This window comes from Triturus cristatus, chromosome 5_1 (genome assembly GCF_964204655.1).
Source record: "Triturus cristatus chromosome 5_1, aTriCri1.1, whole genome shotgun sequence".
Lineage (NCBI taxonomy): Eukaryota > Metazoa > Chordata > Amphibia > Caudata > Salamandridae > Triturus > Triturus cristatus.
The window spans coordinates 100,027,600-100,040,997 of record NC_140587.1 but is presented as its reverse complement, the minus strand read 5'-3'; the positions used below and the strand labels follow the sequence as shown (position 1 = coordinate 100,040,997).

The window sequence follows — 13,398 nt, the reverse complement described above, 5'->3', positions numbered from 1 at the left end:
CATGCAATGAAATAACGTGTATATAAATACTGAAGACAATTTTAAAATCAATAGATTAAAAACTGTCTGAAAATGTGAAGGGGTTTAACATTGGAGGGTACAAATTAATTTTCGCATCCTCAGATTGATTCGTGGGAGCAATGCAATTACATCAAACTGAATATTGTATGGATGATAAGTGTTCTCAATTGAGTTTAGAGAAGCTCCAACCTTTCCATTAAAGTGTAGATCTTTTTTATATTTGTTTGTGAATTAAATAAAATATGCCATCGTATATTTGCATGCTTGTTTCTATATTTTTATGTATTCTTTTGCAGTTCAAATGATCAAAAATGCTTGGGTTGTGGTCCCTGGCTTCCAATAATAACTCAATAAATAGGGAGTCCCCGGATTCAATTAATGATTCAGTGGGGAGCTGCGGGTTGTGGAAGTGATTCAGTGGGGGTCCACAGAAGTCGAACGGTTAAGAACCCCTGGCTTAGAACAAGTTCTCCTTAAATAAAACTAATTATAGTAAGGTTAAGGATTAACATAGCAATAGTTTGGTGGAATGGTGGTCGTTGACTAAACTATAATCAAGGGATGAGTGAGGATGGACACATGGTAAGGTTTTAAAAAATATTGCTAGGTTTGAGAATTAAAAGACTGTAATTAGAGTTATCTGAAAGTATCATTGTGACTTGTCATCCACATTCTGCTGCCTGTGGAATAAGTACCTAACTGGATACTGTAGATTCTAGCAATGCTTATCTTAATTAAAAAATGACCTGCTCAACTGTCCGGTCGACAAACCTTCCTTTTAAGGTGATGTCCTGGAATGTTTATGGTCTGGGAGACAAAATAAAAAGAGAACTGGTCCTCCAATACCTCAAATGCAAAGGTCCCGCCGTTGTATTATTACAGGAATCTCACCTGATGGGCTCAGCCTGTAAGGCCCTAGATAGATGGGGTTTCAAAATCAGTTGCACACACCGCCTTTACGTCAGGATATCGTGGGGTGGGAATTTTAGTTAATAGACATTCCCACTGATAGTGACCGGGTCCTGGACGGATGAGCTTGGACGATTTGCAGCGAGATCATGCCAATGGGAAGGGCGACCGTATAATCTGGTGACAGTCTACATTCCCCCAACACTGCACCAATCGACTTTTCTGGCTCTGAGAAAGTTTCTACTATCACTCCCACAAGGGGATTTAATAATGGGGGGAGATTTTAACGCAACAATGGACCCATCCATAGATAGAAAACCACCTAGAGACCCCAATAGGGCACACCTCAGATTGATAGAATTTATCGAGGCGCTCGGCCTCGTGGATATATGGCGGACTAGATATCTGATGGACCGGCAATTTATGTTCCATTCCGGAGTCCATAATAGTCTCTCACGGCTAGATTAAATATTTACACTAACCGATGGTTTAGAACGAATCTTGGAGATCTTACACTTACACTTACCCAGGGGCATCTCGGATCACTCCCCGGTAGTCCTTACGTATACATCCACCCTTCCGGTTAGACGCCGACTATTTCCGATCTATCCTGTCTACCTCAAAAACCAGAAGACTGGTAAGGGCCTCCTACAGGCAACAGAGCACTATTTCGCTGAAAACCAACACTCTGTCTCATCCCCTACGACGTTGTGGGAAGCGTACAAAACTGTGCTTCGTGGACAAGCCATCTCCCTGATCACGGGATACATGCAGGCTCAGCGACAACAAATTGACAGCTTGGAGCAGGGGGTGTCCCAGGCAGAAGCCAATCATGCCACAGACGCGAGTGAGGAGTCCCAACATAGGGTACATTTAGCACAGCAAGAATATAAGGCTTACACATGGCAGGAGGCTAGAGCCAAACTCACCATAATGCAACATACGGTTTATGAATTGGGTGATAAGGCAGGCAAGCTTTTACCATGGCTTGATAAGCGTGAACGAGCTAGTAAATGGGTAACACAGATCCAATTTGAAGATGGTACTATTACGACAGAGCCTCACCAGATAGCAGATGCATTTGCAGCCCATTATGAAAAGGTATACACCCACGGCCACCAACACTGTCTTGGGAAATCTTGATTTTCTTAAAGACATAAGGATGCCTGCATTGTCCCCGATTGAGTCGGAATCTCTTGAAGGCGATTTGTCCTCCGAAATTGCCCTAGCGATTGGCTCACTGCACACAGGTAAGGCTTTAGGGCCCAATGGGATACCGGTGGAATTTTTTGAGAAGGCCTCATTTCAACTTGTACCACATCTACTCAATATGTACACTGATAGCTTAGGGAAAGTGATCCTGCCCAGGGACCAACGCCTCGCAGCGATAGTGACGATTCACAAGGCAGGCAAACCACCACAGGACTGCATGTCCTATCGGCCGATTTCCCTCATTAATGCAGAATCCAAAATACTAGCAAAGGTGTTAGCCATGAGACTACAGCCATATCTCACCACATTGATTCATCTGGATCAATCCGGCTTCATGCCCAAATGCAACACCGCACTTAACTTACGAAGGCTACATAGTGTCATTGCGCGTAAGTCCACTGTTGAGGAAGACGCAGTTATCCTATTGCTAGACGCTCGTATGGAATTCAACCTCGTCAAATGGCCTTTCCTCTCCGCGGTCCTCCAACATCTGGGTTTCGGTCCCAAGTTTTGCGCTTGGGTACAGTTGCTGTACACGCAGCCATTAGCACATGTTGCTGTGACTGGCCATATCTCAACTGACTTCCCGCTGGGCAGAGGGACAAGACAAGGATGCCCCCTATCCCCGCTCCTCTTTGCGCTAGTGCTGGAGCCTTTGGCTGTGTGGATACGCCAAGACCCGGTTATTTGTAGCATGAAGTGAGCGCCTGGCTGGGAAGACCGCATTTCTCTCTACGCGTAGGATGTATTGCTGTATCTTAAATGGGGGTGGGGGGGGTGGTCTCTGGATACACCATACATTGGGGGAAGTCGCTCTTAGATATGTTACATGATCCCCCACCACGACTTCCAAGAGGTTGCGAAATCCAAATTACAAGCAGATGCTTCAAATATTTGGGGATTTACGTAATGCACGACAACACGCAGTTCACAGCTGAAAACCTCACACAGCCACTACTGAGATTTAGACGTGATGTCAAACACTGGCGCTCTCTACCACTCACACTACTGGGAAGAGCAGCACTCTTTAAAATGATGGCACTCCCCAGATTCTTGTATGCTCTCCAGAATACACTGTTTCCAGCCCCCTCGTCATATTTCACAGCAATAAACGCTGACGTGACCACCCTACTATGGGACGGGAAGGCGTCCCGCATCGCCACTAATAAAAAGTTGGTACGATGGTGGTATTGCCTTCCCCAATATAACAAGCATTTGCAATGCAATAGGTCTCGCATTTCTTAAAGTTAGACCTATTGGCGTTGTAAATGCTAATGGCTTTTATTTATGTCAATCAATCGGCGAATTTGTATAGCGCACTACTCACCCGCAAGGGTCTCAAGGTGCTGGGGGGGGGCGCTTCTGCTCGAACAGCCAGGTCTTAAGCTGTTTCCTGAAGGAGAGATGGTTCTGGGTCAGCCGTAGGTGGGTTGGGAGGGATTTCCACGTTTTGGCCGCCAGGTAGGAGAAGGACCTTCCCCCGGCGGTGGTCTTACGAATGCGTGGAATGGAGGCGAGGGCGAGGCTGGCGGGTGGGTGTGTGGAACGTGAGGCTGCTGTTGAGGTACTTCGGGCCCATGTCGTGGAGGGCCTTGTGTGCGTGGGTGAGGAATCTGAACGTGATCCTCTTGTTGACGGGGAGCCAGTGCAGGTCTCTCAGATGGGCGGAGATGTGGCTGTGGCGGGGGACGTCCAGGATGAGATGTGCTGACGCGTTCTTTATGCGTTGGAGTCTTTTCTGAAGTTTGGCAGTGGTTCCGGCGTAGAGGGTGTTCCCGTAGTCCAGGCGGCTGGTGACGAGGGCCTGGGTGACTGTCTTCCTGGTTTCGGTGGGGATCCATCGGAAGATCTTAGGGAGCATGCGCAGGGTGTTGCAGCAAGTTGATGAGACGGCGTTGACTTGCTTGGTCATCGTGAGGGAGGAGTCCAGGATGACGCCCAGGTTGCGTGCGTGGTCCATAGGCTTGGGTGCAGTGCCCAGTGCCGGGGGCCACCAGGAGTCGTCCCAGGCGGAGGGGGGTGGTCCCAGGATGAGGACTTCCATCTTGTCTGAGTTCAGTTTCAGACGGCTGAGCTTCATCCATTCTGCGACGTCTTTCATGCCCTCCTGGAGGCTTGATCTGGCGGAGGTGGGGTTGTGGGAGAGGATCAGCTGGGTGTCGTCGGCGTAGGAGATGATGTTGAGGTTGTGTTGACTTGCGATGGCTGCGAGAGGTCTCATGTAGATGTTGAAGAGGGTGGGGCTGAGTGAGGATCCTTGTGGGACGCCGCAGATGACTTCGGTGGCCTCGGAACGGAACGGTGGGAGGCGGACTCTCTGGGTTCTTCCAGTGAGGAACGAGATGATCTACTCTAGGGCCGCTCCTTGGATGCCGGAGTTGCTGAGTCGCTGTATCAGTGTGCGGTGGGATACCGTGTCGAAGGCTGCCGAGAGGTCCAGGAGGATGAGGGCCGCTGTTTCCCCGTTGTCGAGCATGGACCTGATATCGTCGGTGGCAGCGATGAGGGCGGTCTCGGTGCTGTGGTTTGCTCGGAAGCCGGACTGTGAGGGGTCGAGGTAGCCATTCGTCTCGAGGAATGCGGAGAGTTGTTTGACGGTCTTCTCGATGACTTTGGCAGGAAAGGGGAGGAGCGAGATGGGACGGAAGTTCTTGAGGTCTGTGTGGTCCGCGGTCAGTTTCTTCAGGAGGGCGCTGATCTCGGCGTGTTTCCAGCTCTCCGGGAAGGTGGCAGAAGCGAAGGAGCTGTTGATGACGTCCCGGAGATGGGGTGCGATGATGGAGACGGCTTTGTTGAAGATGTGGTGTGGGCAGGGGTCGGTAGGGGATCCGGAGTGGATGGTGTTCATCATGCGGGTTGTGTCTTCGGTGCTAACGGGGGTCCAGGTGCCGATGGTGGTAGTGGGGGGCGTTGCTTCAGTGGTTGGGTGCGTGGTCTGGGCGCCGAAGCTGTTGTGTATGTCTGCGATCTTCTGGTGGAAAAAAGTGGCGATTGAGTCGCAGAGGTTTTGCGAGGGTGTGATGTCGTTGGTGCTGGGGTTGGAGAGCTCTTTAACGATGCTGAAGAGTTCCTTGCTGTTGTGGGAGTTGTTGTCCAGCCGTTCTTTGAATGACGTCCTTTTGGTGGTGCGGATCAGCTGGTGGTGTTTGCGGGTGGCTTCCTTGAGGGCTGTCATGTTGTCTGCTGTCGGGTTGTGGCGCCAGGTTTTCTCGAGGGTGCGGCAGGTTTTCTTGGAGTTCTTGAGGCCGTCGGTGAACCACCGGGTTCTCCTGCTGCCGGGTCTGCTGGGAGGTTTCCTCAGTGGTGCGAGGTCATCGGCGCAGCTGGTGAGCCACTGTGTGAGGTTGCGGGCTGCTTCGTTGGGGTCAGTTGTGTTGGTGGGTGGGTTCTGGCTGAGGGCGGTGGTGAGCTGGTCGGAGGTGATCTTGCTCCAGCTTCTGCGGGTGGCCTGTTGCGGGTGGTGGTGGATCGTTGTTCTCCTGAAGGTGAAGTGGACGCAGCTGTGGTCTGTCCAGTGTAGTCCGGTGGAGTGGCTGAAGGAGATGTGCTTGCTGGAGGAGAAGATGGGGTCAAGCGTGTGGCCGGCGTAGTGGGTGGGGGTGTTGACCAGTTGTTGAGTCCGAGGTTGGCGAGGTTGTCCAGCAGGGCGGCGGTGTTGCGGTCCTTGTCGTTTTCCAAGTGGAAGTTGAGGTCTCCAAGGAGGATGTAGTCCGATGAGGTGAGTGCGTGCGGGCTGACGAAGTCTGCGATTGCTTCGCTGAATTGTGTGTGTGGTCCCGGGGCTCTGTAGATGAGGGTGCCTCTGAGGGTGGTCTTTGGGTCGGTGTGTATCTGGAAGTGGAGGTGTTCGGCGTCGGTGAGGGTGTTGGTCGTGATGCGGAGGGTGTTTTTGTGGACGATGGTGATGCCTCCTCCGGTTTGGTTGACGCGGTCCCTCCGTGTGATCTTGTAGCCGTCCGGAAAGGCTATGGCGATGTCGGGGGCTGAGGAGGCGTTCATCCAGGTCTCTGTGAGGAAGGCGACGTCTGGTGAAGTTGTGTCCAGGAGGTTCCAGAGTTCGACGGCGTGCCTGTGGACGGAGCGGGTGTTGAGCAGGATACACTTGAGGTGGTTGTTGCTGGTGTTGGGTTTGGCGGGTGCGGTGCAGGTCCGGAGGCAGGTGAACTTGCAGGCTTGGCAGGTGAAGGGTCCGTGGGTGCGTCTCAGGGAGGCACGGTAGCAGTCGTTGATCCGGCCGGTGTTGTGAGCGAGGAGGGTGGCGGCGTCGTAGCTCAGTCGGGCGGGCTTGCGTCGGTGAGGACCAGGGTTTCTGGCGCTGGGCGCGGTCCAGGCGCGGACGGGCGTAGACGGGCTTGCCTTTGGCGCACCATCGGCGCGCCCGCTGCGCGTGCTCGCTGCGCGTATGCGTGCACTCCGCCATAAATGGCGAAGTGGGAGGGAGGAGCAGCTGGGAGGCGGGAGCGGGGCGGCGAATGGGAAGGGAAACAGAAGAAAAAGGGGCAGGGCCGCAGGGGAGCAGCGGTGGGGGGAAGGGCGGGAAACGCTTCAGGCGCAGGACACAGTAACGGCGCGAACAAGGAGAAAAAACAAGCTCTGAAACAAAATACAGAGGCAGGAAACAAAATACAGAGGCAGAATACAAAATACAGAGGCCCAGGAACTCAGCTGCAGGGCAGCGGTGAAACTCTGCAGAAGCGGGGGAAGCCTGGGCTCACTCACGGGGAGTGTGCGCGGTGCGTGGTGCGCGATGTTGTTTTGTTTGCCAGGGTGGATTGACTGGGCTTCCCAGACTGACTGTGTTTGTACACTGTGTGCCTAGTGAGTGCATGGGGTATGGCAGTGTGCTATACAAAGACTTCAGCTCATTGACGAATACTTAATTGACAAAATAAACATAGTTATGGTAAAGGAAGGCATGTGCGTATGTGGTGGGGATTAGGGGAGAGAACTGTGTGCATTTTTTCCCAAATTACAATACACTAAAAGCTCAAGCGAATAAGTGTGATTTAATTCAAAATAAAGTTGGGCAAAGAAAAGAATTTGGCTTTTTATTTTATACATGGAGCTGTCTCTGCAAACAAAACAAGGAACATCACAGACAGTAGACCTTTCAGAGTGCACTATACCAGCACTAAAATAGTCAGTAAAAAACAGTACCCTTACAAGAGAGGTAAGGTCTGGGGCAACCCACTGACTGGCACTGCATGTCAGAGATCTTATCTGTGAGCACCTTCTAGTACAAGATTTTTTTAGATCCGTGTTCAATGTGGAAAACAGACTGTATATAGTTGTAAAGCTGGCAGGCCCTCCATTTGAGTTTGCTATGGATAAATACATCTATGAAAAGACAGCCAATACCTAAAGGGTTCTCTATTGAACTAGCACTACAAACCTGCAAGTTGGTTTCGGAAATATTACCATTTGAGGCAAAGAAGAGGCAAAAAATAAAAAAAAACGTACTTCACCGCATGACCTAAATAAATGTTCTTGAGATAAAAGAAAATACATAAGTATAATGCACCCAAATCTGTAATCCTGCTCAGTGACAAAAACATTGTGTTTACACCATCTTCTCATGTTAACTATTGAAGTAAAAGCACACAATTTACTTACTGAGTTTGGATAAATGGACCGTATTCAGTCTATTGCTCAAACTTAATAAGTTAAAAACAAACTTGACATGCGCGTTTAAAAGGTGTTGGTTAGTCAATCAAAAACCTGTGATTTGCCCACCATATGTGATGAAACTTAACAAAACGCTTCGGATATTTTATATATGCTACGAACCAAATATTGACAGCCTAAATACAGCATTTGTTGTAAACGATATGTGCAACAAATATTTAGCTTTTTAAAAATAAACACACACAAATTAAATATGAATAAAACCATGAATACAATGAAAAATTCAGTGTAGCACAGGCCTGCTAATTGGCCCCGGTCTGGGTAATTACGTACCTTCGATTTTGACACGACGCGACTGTGTGAGATATGGAGCAGCTGACTGCATATGGCAGCCAGGAGAGGATTACACGCCCTTCAGCCGGAGGCTAAGTAGTGCCCCTGAGGGAATGAGATCAGTGGCACTGTCAGGGGAGGGACTGCTAAAAGTAGGCTATGGTTCTGAAGGTGCATGTGGGCTACATTGAGGCGGTCAGTGACCATGACGGGTAAATGCACTCGCTGTGCTAGTGAGCTCTGCGGTTTTAGTTATTCCACGTGCCCTCCTCTGAACTCCTGCCTATGCAGCTCTACTGTTTACAAACGCTGCAAGTTTCGGAGTTGGAAAAATGCATGTTAGTGTCAGGCAAACTGTTTGTGGATTCCCACGATGGCACGCCCAGCAGCTGCAGCGCTGGTGGTGGTCCAATGCAGAGTTGGCTGCCCGTACAAACATAAAAGAAGTATGGCGGCCGAACCTATGTGCGTGGAGGCCCATGAAGTCTGTGCTATAGCAATAAAAGAACAAGGCAGATCAAAGTGCTCCTTATTAATTCTGTGCTCGTGCAGCTGGTCAGGGTAGAGTAGTGTGTTCCTTGTTAATTCTGTGCCCTTCTCTCGTGTAGTGGGGTAGGAGAGAGTGCAGTGTACTCCTTATTATTCTTTGCTTGTCTAGACAATAGAGTGTGCAGTGTGCTCCTTGTTTATTCTGTGCACTGCACTCTTGCAGCTAGACAGGGGCGAGTTCTCCTTATCCTGTGCTCTGCTAGGCAGGAGAGAGTTATGTGTGGTCCTTATTCTGTGCTTTTGTTAGACAGGAGAGAGTGCAGTATGCCTCTGTTTTATTCCGTGCACTGCACTCGTGCAGCCAGACAGGAGAGAGAGCAGCGTGCTCCTCATTATTTTGTGCTGTACTATACAAGAGTGTGCAGTGTGCTCCTGATTCTGTGCTCTGCTAGACAGGAGAGAGTGCAGTGTGCTCCTTATTCTTCTGTGCTCTGTGCTCTTCTCGTGCCTCTATAAACAAACAATGGAGATGTAAAGAGGGCACTTATAATATTGCACATGCATAGCAGCTTGCGTATACTGGCATCTGTGCGTATGCGTCGATATTTACTATTCTTTGGAAACAATGTTGCTCTTGTAAAATGCTATCGCGCAAAGTGCAGATTTTTACTAATTGCAAAACAATGTGATCAGCAGCGTCCGCTTGATCGATGCAGACCTATGATGTGCTGACAAGTTTCTTTAAGTAACCTCACTGCCGCGTTGTATTTCATGGCGGAAAACTACCATTGTGTTGTCAGTAAACGTGCCTTGTCTTTGTGAAAAGCATGCACCTGCCCCAACGCCTCATGCCTGGTGAAACACATACTTCTAGAAACCTGCACCTCAGCTCTGTATTCCTGTGTACGGGAATTTTAGAATATGCTCACCTTTCTAGTCTATTTGTTTTACATACTATTGTAAAACAAACACGCCCGCGAGTGGTGCGCGCACACCACAGCGAGACGTGTTTTCAGTTATCACGCCCGTGTCTGGGCACGATAATTGAAACCACATGGCCGGCGGTGCATGTAATAGACACCAATAGGCCATGGGCGGAGCAATGCACCCGCCTTTGGCCAGTTGCATGTCTTAGCAAAAAAACACGCACGCAAAGGCCAATAGCGTGCCACAAAAGGAAAAGCACACGCACAAGCGTGTGCTTTTCCTAGGTCTGTTTCCAAACCCCCTACAAGAGGTCTCTCGCTGCGCGAGCAGTCCTGCGCACTGCAACGCTAGGCGCGAGACCTAAAAATCTATTACTCGGCCTCGCAGCTAACCGTCATTAATCAATGGCTTCATGCACCTCAAGAGGACCCTGCATAACTCTTGGATAGGCACTTGCTGGAGCCTGATGGGATTCTGGGAGCGCTCTACAATAAAGTCAAATGGACCGCTTTCACTGGTCCAATGTCACATACCATACAGGTATGGTTCAAGATGCAGCGAACACTGGGCTGGGAAGTGGTCATAACACAGGCCACGCCACTATGGGACACAAAGAAGCTGGGTATGCTGCGAAACACTAAAGGCTTTAAACAATGGGATTTGATAGGCATCTCAAAGGTGGGAGACATGTGGAAGAAAGGTGGAATAATCACATTCGTCCAACTGCAACAAACGTACGGTCTAGTGCAAAAGGAGATGTTCCGTTATACACAGATCAGACATGCACTCACTAAGAAGATCGCACCATGCACGCAACTCGCGGAGGCGTCACCGATGGAGGCTAGACTCCTGATGGACCACCTCATAAAAAAGGCCATCTCCCACACATATATAGGAAAATAATCAATAATCAGCAAGACACCGCAACAGCCCTAAGGCCAGGTGGGTAACGGAGCTGGGCGACTTAGATGACACAGGCTGGCAAGAGGCATTTGCGTCCCCTAAAGAGGTGGCGATACCTTTCAAATTAATCCAACTAAAAATTCTACATTGTACATACTGCACACGTACACTCCTGCATAAAATAGGTAGGCCGGACACATCATTCTGCCTTCGTCAATGGGGTGAGCCAGGCACCTTCCTACATACGATCTGGCAATGCCCGAAGATAGTTAAATATTGGGAGTGCGGTTATGCGCACAATCTCACAAGTAGCGGAAGTCCCGGTTCTACCAGAACCAAAGAGATGCATTCTTAACATTTGGGAGCCCACAGATCTCAAGCACATTACTCAGGAATGGGTGACACTTGGTATAACAGTGGCAAAGCGCAACATAGCTCACCGCTGGGGATCCCGACAGGTCTCTGCCCTTTCCCAGTGGTGTTGCAACATTAACAGTATAATGGTGGTTGAAAAGCCTGTATACATCCATCGAGAATGCCCCAAGAAATGGACTTGGATATGGGGCAGGAGGAATGCTTATCGTGGACATATCTGTGAACATATGGAAGAAGTGAGTGATTGATGTAACTAACACCGAATGATATGGACAGCACCAACAACCTCTGTTGTTTTTCAACGGTGGACACAATGGAACCTTTCTGGTAAACTAGCAGTCATACGCTTGTTAAGTACTGTACAGACACATGTATGTACTGTTGAAACGTTTATTAATGATACTAGCATGTTTTGTTAATGACAAAATGCTAAGAAATATTGAAGGAAAAATAAAATGACCTCCTCACTTAATCAATTTGGGGGCTTATAAAGCACGATATTCACCCGTGAGCGTCTCAAGGCGCGTGGGGGGGAAGGGCAGCTCCGGATCAGTCGCAGAGCCAGGTCGTAGCAGTAAAAATGTATATACTGCTGCATGTTAAAATATTTTAGGTCATAGAGGCAGATGAGCCCAGAGGTCAAGCCTTCAGCCCAGGGCTCAATTTTCCGGTGCCCATTCAGTGGTTCTGGGAATACAGTCCTCCTTAGTGGAATATAATATTAATACATTTGCAAAACTTGCTAAATTACCAAGTGGCCCCTTGTTATCTGTGAAACCTCATAGCCTGAATCGAGGATTGTCATTGGGTATTACTATCGCTTCGCTCCCTTAGTTGCATGCATTAATTTTGATTGTTTGTTAGACTTACTGAAGACTAAGTGGAAAATGGTAATGAGACAGAGGTGTATGTTTAGCTTCTCCGAAATGCTGGATTGTGACTACCATAGTGCAATACACATGGCTGGAGATTTATTAGAAATATTTAGAAGTATGTTCTAGTGCAGTTTTATCTGCGGTTGACATTTACCGCTTTCCTACTCATTCAGTGCTTTGCGTTTGGTAGACAGACGCGTTTTTACTAGATATTTATTTGTAAAGCCTCATGTTTTGTTTACTATGCAAAAGGTAAACTCTTGTTTTTTCTAATAATTTCTCAAACATGTCTTTGATTGCAAAGAGCATAATTTTAGTAGTGTTAAAGAGCAGCAAACCCTGTAAGGTGGATAAAAGGGGCTATTGACGTGTTCCCAAACATCACTTGGGAAGCTTTTACATGGAAAAAAGATTAGACTAAAGCAATATATTGAAAACTTCTATCTATATCTTTAAACATTCCATATTTGGGTGATTTCATACTCAAAAGTAATTTGTATAAAACCCTTGTTTCATAAGTAACCATGAAATATGGAAAGTTTTTCACTGGTTGCTGTGAAATATGGATTTCAACATGATAGTCCCCAAATTGCAGAGCTTTACCATTGCTAGAGCTACTAGGATCATGCGGCGTAGATTACCAAATTATGCAAGAAAGTTAACAAAATTATGCATTGCAAAGTGCAAATTATGCAGCACATTTTATGACATTATTATTTTCATCCATTTGAGCTGGAAATAGCATTTTTGTGAAATCTGCAATTTGTGGCAAATTTGCTTTATCCATGATTGTGTTAAATGCTGCAACCGCAGAATCGCATAAATCCACTGTCTTCCAATTGTCCATAATTAAGTGAAAGGCAAGCAAAATCTAAACCTTCTTATTCCAATCGGTGCCTCTTATTAGCAACACTTAGAATAACATTCGCAAGCTACTTATCTCAAAATAAACATATAATATGAAAAACACAAAATGAGTAATATAAAAAGACGCAATGAGAAAACGGAAATCTGTGAATTTGTAAGTCTAATGTGGGAGGAACTAATCTCAACATTAATATCTCAGAAAGGAGATTGCAGGTTGCAAGATGAACATAGAAAACCAATTGTCCATGCTCACCCCCAAGGAGAAGACCAAGATAAGAATCAGTAGGCCTACATAAACTGTGATAATACACTCGGCCTTAAAAGAAAATGCATATGAACACAATTGCCACCAAATTGTTGCCCTTACAGTCCATATGTTCAGGGTTTGCTGTAATCTCAAGCCTGTCCCAATTCCTAGCGCCCTTGAAGGAACTTCTGTCAGAAGTATGCCCAATTGCCTGCACACTTAATCCAGTGGCTATGGCTTTTTACCACTTGATGTTACAAACAAATGGAAACATTTGTTTAGTGAGCTACAAAGACAAAATGCCACTCTTGCATGTTGTGAAAACGATCTAGTTCTAGATAAGCATTCAAATTCAAGGTGTCTGCAGAGTACCCAAACTAAAACCTTTTGCGGCATTTAGGAAGATTAGCATGTCTTGGTTAAGTGTTAGTATATCCATGTATTATCTTAACCCTGGACATTACAATATGACAAAGAATCTCTGTTAGAGAGCGGAACAATACAGGTAACTGTACTCTAGCAAGCTGCGAGAAGAGTAACATCATTGGTGTCAATTTGGTATGCCTGTTTCTTTACTGACTAGCTAACTCTTTGCAATTAAATCCCAGGAGATTT

At 47.6% G+C, this 13,398-nt stretch overlaps 1 protein-coding gene across 2 annotated transcripts in view; it reads left to right on the top strand.

The window, feature by feature from the left end:
- The window catches only part of MROH1 (maestro heat like repeat family member 1), a 2,508,022-nt gene that overhangs the window by 395 nt on the left and 2,494,229 nt on the right, over positions 1–13,398 (top strand). The window lies entirely within an intron of this gene.